The sequence below is a fragment of the Alosa sapidissima genome, chromosome 5, assembly GCF_018492685.1.
Source record: "Alosa sapidissima isolate fAloSap1 chromosome 5, fAloSap1.pri, whole genome shotgun sequence".
NCBI classification, from domain to species: domain Eukaryota; kingdom Metazoa; phylum Chordata; class Actinopteri; order Clupeiformes; family Clupeidae; genus Alosa; species Alosa sapidissima.
The window spans coordinates 20,231,285-20,237,284 of record NC_055961.1 but is presented as its reverse complement, the minus strand read 5'-3'; the positions used below and the strand labels follow the sequence as shown (position 1 = coordinate 20,237,284).

The 6,000-nt window shown below is 41.0% G+C and overlaps 1 protein-coding gene across 2 annotated transcripts in view; it reads right to left on the bottom strand.

Annotated features, from left to right (window-relative positions):
* Window positions 1–1,357: 1,357 nt before the first annotated feature.
* prps1a (phosphoribosyl pyrophosphate synthetase 1A) overlaps window positions 1,358–6,000 on the bottom strand; it is a 31,024-nt gene continuing 26,381 nt past the window's right edge. The window contains exon 9 of one of the 2 annotated variants that reach the window (XM_042091689.1): window positions 1,358–1,378. The gene's annotated coding sequence lies outside the window, so the exon portion shown is untranslated. The remainder of the gene's footprint in view (window positions 1,379–6,000) is intronic. The other variant, XM_042091690.1, reaches the window with a different exon arrangement.

Here is a 6,000-nt window from a genome sequence, read left to right as displayed (position 1 = left end):
CTGTAGATTGTTCAGAGGATGCTGTTTCTGAAACCAGACACAATTCATGGATGAAGGCAGACTTAGCTGTAGACGGCAGCATTAGGCTTGCATATAATCAACAAATTCCCACAATTTCCTGCAAGTCCTGGTAACAGAATTATTGAAGACCAAAGAGCTCATTGTGGACTTAAGGAAGTCTAAAGCTAGCACACACACCCATTCTCATCAGTGGGACTGAAGTGGAGTGTATCACCAGCTTCAGATTTCTGGGTGTCCACATCTCTTGGACCTCTCTTGGACCCTCAACACCTCTACCCTGATCAAGAAGGCTTACCAGCATCTCTTCTATCTGAGGAGGCTAAAGAAGGTCCACCGGCCTCCTCAGATCCTGGTGAACTTCTACCCCTGCACCATTGTATCCTTACCGACTGTGTCACAGTTTGGTATGGCAACTGCTCTGCCCACAACCGAAAAGCACTGGTGAAGAGGGTGGTGAAAACTGCCCAACGCATTCCTCACTCCCCTCCATTGAGGCCATCCAGGGCAAGCGATGCTTGCATAAGGCGCACAGCAGGTTCAGAGGAAGCTTCTTTCCTGCAGCTGAAGTCTAGCTCTCCATCCCAGCAGGGCTTAAATTTCACTGCGGGATTGCGGGTATTGCGCATAATTTGTTCAAGTCCCGCAACTCTAGCCATCATAATGCGAGAAATTCCCGCATACACTTTTACAGCCTGTCTGATGACGTTAATATAGCCTAATCATTAAGTGGCGAGTTGAATTGAACATAGCCTCATGCAGACGCACACACACACGGAGAGAGAGAGAGAGAGAGAGAGAGAACCACTTTGCGCTTACGCAAATAGGCTACGCTACCATGGCAAACTTTTACATCTGGAAAGAGCTCCTTGGTAACGATCCTGCTAGCTCAGGTCACGTCAACACTTGATCCCAGAAAGATTGTCTTCGACATGTTAGTTTTTTGAACATTTATTGTATCTAATGACATAGAAAACATAATAATTTGCATACACATACCGCACTATGCACAACTTTTATTCACTAGCGACTATAGCCTAAAACCGTCAGGTTGAAGGGGGGCTAATTACTCCATAGAATTACTCTCACGTATTTTCTTAAAGTGACAGGCACTCAATTACACCTACTCATCAGCAATGTGCACTCAATTGGACCTACACACCACATTAAAGATATGGCTAAGTGTTATAGGTTAAACGTCAATATGAGGCATTCAAATTACTAAATATGTTTAGCTACTAGTAATTACTAGTAAAATGCTAAATGCATTATTAAATAAATACACTCTATATGAATTCAAAAATATATGATAGAAACATATCACATAAGCTATCATTTTCAGTGTGTGTTTGTGTGTGTGGAGAGAGTCAAGCAGAATCTAGGATGTCCACTGTTGTGAATGATCCCACTACAGTATATATTACTGATGACGTCAGGGTGGTGGGGGCCCCAAAATCAAACACTTTTTTTAAAAAAGTATCGAAGTATTGAAATCGCAATTCTTGACTTGGTATCAGAATCGACCCCCCCTCCCCCCAAATTGTGTAAATCCCCCCTACATTAATAACCTAAGGGGGGAATTCCCCCCCATTTTGAAAAATGAATTTTAAGCCCTGCCAGTGACAACCAACCAACTAAGCCCCCCCCCCCCCCCCCCCCACCCACCCTGCCTCCTTGCCTGTGCCTGTTGAGGTGTCCACGACTATGGCAACCTTGACAGGGACAACAAGGAGGCAGACCCCCCCCCCCCCCCCCAATGTATGTTGTTCATACATTGTTCACATTACATAGCCATATTTATTCTGCTCTTATAAGGTAACTGCTAATACACTGCACATATTTATATTACTCTAAACCTCTCTACTTTATATAAATCAGCTGTATACTACTGTCTACACCACTATATTTCTTGACCTGTCTATGCACCACCTGTCTATGCACCACCTGTCTATACTTTGTATATCACATTGCCCTTTTCTCCTTTTGTGCACTTCTGGTTAGACGCAAACCACATTTCGTTATCTTCATACTTGTACTCTGCAATGACAATAAAGTTGAATCTAATCTACTCTAATCTAATCTATTGGGGTGGAGAACATTACTTTAATTCAAATGATTATTAGGTTATGTGAAGGAAACTTTTAAATCAGTCAATGTGTTTTTCCGGGTATGCCAATAAATAGCATAATGGTGGTTACACCCATCACTGGTTGATAATCATGACATCTCATGTCACCCATGGTCATATTTATTACCTAAGTCATTCAATTTTATTAGATTAAATGTATGTATATAATGATAATACCTAACATATATCCATTTAAAATGTTTAAAATGGCAATTATTTGCAATTTTTGATGATATATCCGCCATCTTGGATTTTGGACCTGTGCAGTCTGGGAAAAAATTGGAAACAGGTAGTTTTGCAAACTATAGGGTCTGAAGAAGTGAAAAAAACATAATTTGCAAAAATCTATATGAAATGTTCCAAACGCCTTTTTTTGCTACATATCGCCCTGCACTATCCACGGTGAAATTTGTAAAATGTCCTTTACGCAAAAGCTAAGCATAGCCTACATAAATAGGTTGAAATGTTTCAAATTGGTAGCCTAAAGCGGATTTGTAATTGTAATGTTCATGTCATTTTTGATGTAGCCTATATCAATCTTCCGTTAGGGTTTCCGGTGGGGATTTCAATATGAATGACATGTCAATTTTAAACCTTTATTTTTCACTCCAACACCCACTCCCTTTCTCCCCCTTCCACCTCCACCCCCTCACACACACACACACATTATTGTGTTTACACATATATTGCAACATCTCGAAATCTGTACAAACTGGATCTGGATTACATAATCAGATAACAAAAACCAAGTAATTAATCAGACCAGTTTATATGAGAAAAAATGTGTTAAGTTACAACAAAAGACAACAAAAACAACTGGGCTCAACGACTTCAGGCCCATTGCCCTCACTTCAATGGCTATGAAGGTGTTTGAACGTGTGGTACTCTCCCATCTGCACACCACAGTATCACTGATGGATCCTACCAGTTTGCTTACCAGTCTAACAGATCTGTGGAAGATGCCATCAACCTACTGTAGGAGTTCACTCTATACTGCAACACCTGGAGTCAAGCAACACCTATGCACGCATGATGTTCATTGACTTTAGCTCTGCCTTTAACACCATTGATCCACTCATCCTCTTCTCTAGGTTACAAGCCATGAACATCAACTCAGCTCTGTGTCACTGGATACTGGACGTCCTGAGGAATAGAATTCAATCAGTCAAGGTTAACAATACAACATCATGCCCTCTGACCCTCAACACTGGAGCGCCACATGGCTGTGTGTTATCTCCTCTTCTGTTCTCCATCTACACTAATGACATGGGATCTCACCATCACTCTGTCAAAGTATTGAAGTATGCAGATGACACCACCATCATCGGCCTCATTAGTGACAATGACGAGTCCCAGTACCACAAGGAGGTGAAATGGGCTACGGACTGGTGTACTGAAAATAAGCTCCATCTTAACGCCTCAAACACCAAAGAAATGGTTGTGGACATGAGAAGGTGGCCTAACACCAAAGCCCCATCTAGTATAGGTGAACAGCCTATAACCTTGACAGACTCCTTTAAATTGCTTGCTCACATATCAGCCACAATTTGAAATGGGACATTAACATCACCCACTTTATCAAAAAGGCGAATCAGAGACTTTATTTCCTAAGAAAAAGTTTCATGTCAACAAAACCCTTTTGCTGCTCTTCTACAAAGCCATCATTGAAAGCATCATCACATCTTCAATCCCCGTCTGGTATGGGAGCTCTGACAGTCGCACCAAGAGGAAATTAGAGAGAGTTGTCACCAAAGCATCCAACATCACTGGTTGTGACCTTCCATCAGTCCACTCTCTGTATGCTAAACGCAGCTTGAACCGAGCATCCAAGATCATCAGGGACACCTCACATCCGAGCCATGATCTCTTCCAACTTCTACCCTCTGGAAGACGCTATAGATCTCTGAAGACAGGAACGATGTGCTTCAACAACAGCTTCTACCCTTCAGAAATTACACTCCTGAACTCCTGAAGATTTGCAACTCTACTTATTTATATTTATTTAATTTATCCCCTCCCGCTATTAACCCCCCACCCAAACGGACTGAGCTACAAAAAATACCACCAACATTGTTGTGTGGCAATTAAAGTTTCTATTCTATTCTATTGTTGACAATTGCTTGATTCAATTTTGATTATGTCTTACATAACATACATAGCTTTTCATCAAGCAGTTACTAAACAGAGTAGTTAACATTGTCAGAAAATTAGGATAGACCTAATTTGAAGTGAATGGACACAGAATGGAGAAGCTACAATGGCAGTATTTTACCTATCAAGTAGGCCATCTTGCACCCCCAACACACACTCAAACACACAGTCAAGTGCTTTTTCTTTACACTTTTCTCTCTACCAATTTGTCTAAAACAGACAAAAAGTGAGAAAAACAATTGCATAATGCAATAGAAGCCGTTCCGCGCATGCAAATTGGCAATGTCAGACATGCTATTCTCTGTAGGCTATTTTAAGTCAGTGTAGCATCAAGTTGACACCATTATTTTAGGGTAAATAAACATTTTGTTACTTTAAAGTGGAAAAGAAAAAGGATATTGGTGGAACAATTTTGTGGCAGTGTCTGTTTTATTTCATTTTTGAGTCTTTTATTTTGAAGTAATCCAAAAGTAGTCCAAATGATTATGTTACAATATTTTTACTTTACTGACCACAGAAATGGTTGTGTAGCCTGTATTTTGTTCAAAGTAATCTAACCCTACACTTTATGCATGTTATAAAATTATGACTTTGTTACACCTGCATACAGTACAATATGTATATAAATAACGTTTTTTGTGAATTTCTTCAAATCCCTCTGTTGTATATGTTAATCCCTTAAGGTTCTGTTAATGGTGACACTATTGTTTCTGATGGGGCATCAACCCTTTAGATCCAGATCTCCATTAGCCATACAAAAACTGTTTTAGCTATTAACTAGTCAGGGATTACACAGGGATGAATTACTGAACAGGCCTACCGGGCCTGGCCCAGGGGCCCAAGGGCTTAGGGGGTCCTGAAGCCCAAGCCTCTGCGTAATGTCGCTATGTTCTCCACCCCTGATATCTAAACAACAGGGGCTATGCTATGTGATATGTCTGCAGTAGGCAAGTCTGACAGATTGAGGGGACCTAGCCAAAATGTTGAATGTTTACAACTCTCATGCCCCTCCCCCACTACCACCGAGCATCCCTGAGCACCAGACTGCACCAGACTGTGATTGACAGTCAGATCTCACACTCCCCTTATCTGATTGGACCAGAAGAACCGGGAGCTGTGGAATTTTGCAAAACAAATAACAGGCTCTAGGTGGAGGTAGAAGTGCAGTTTTTTTTTCTTAAGTTTTGACACACATAACTGCAACCGAGAATGACATCTGTCATTCCCTTTAACGGCGCAAAGCGCGATGTAAAATAAATGCATCGGTATTTTGACATTCAACGACGCATTTGAAGGAGGCTGCTTGCGAGACCTTATGGAATAGTCATTCCACGAAACCATGATTTACTAAAACCAATAGCATTTGCACATTGGCAAAGTGAAACTAACTTCACCATGGTGTCAGTCAACGACAAGACAGTTATATGCAGTTACTTTCACTATTGACTGACAATGGGTTACCATCGAAAACATAGGCTGGAAAAAGCCACACTTACCCTAATATTGCTCAAATGATTATCCTGCAGAGGAGTTGCTTATATCTTGTGACAATGCGTCTTCAGCTGTGCTCCATACATGGATTTCTATGCAACGTCACGAAAACATGGGTGCGCAACCAAGAGGCAGAAAGCACCATAGAACAGCATAGAGCAATGCAAAAGAGCAAAAGAATAAAATGAGCTTTTGTGCTGAAAACTGCACCA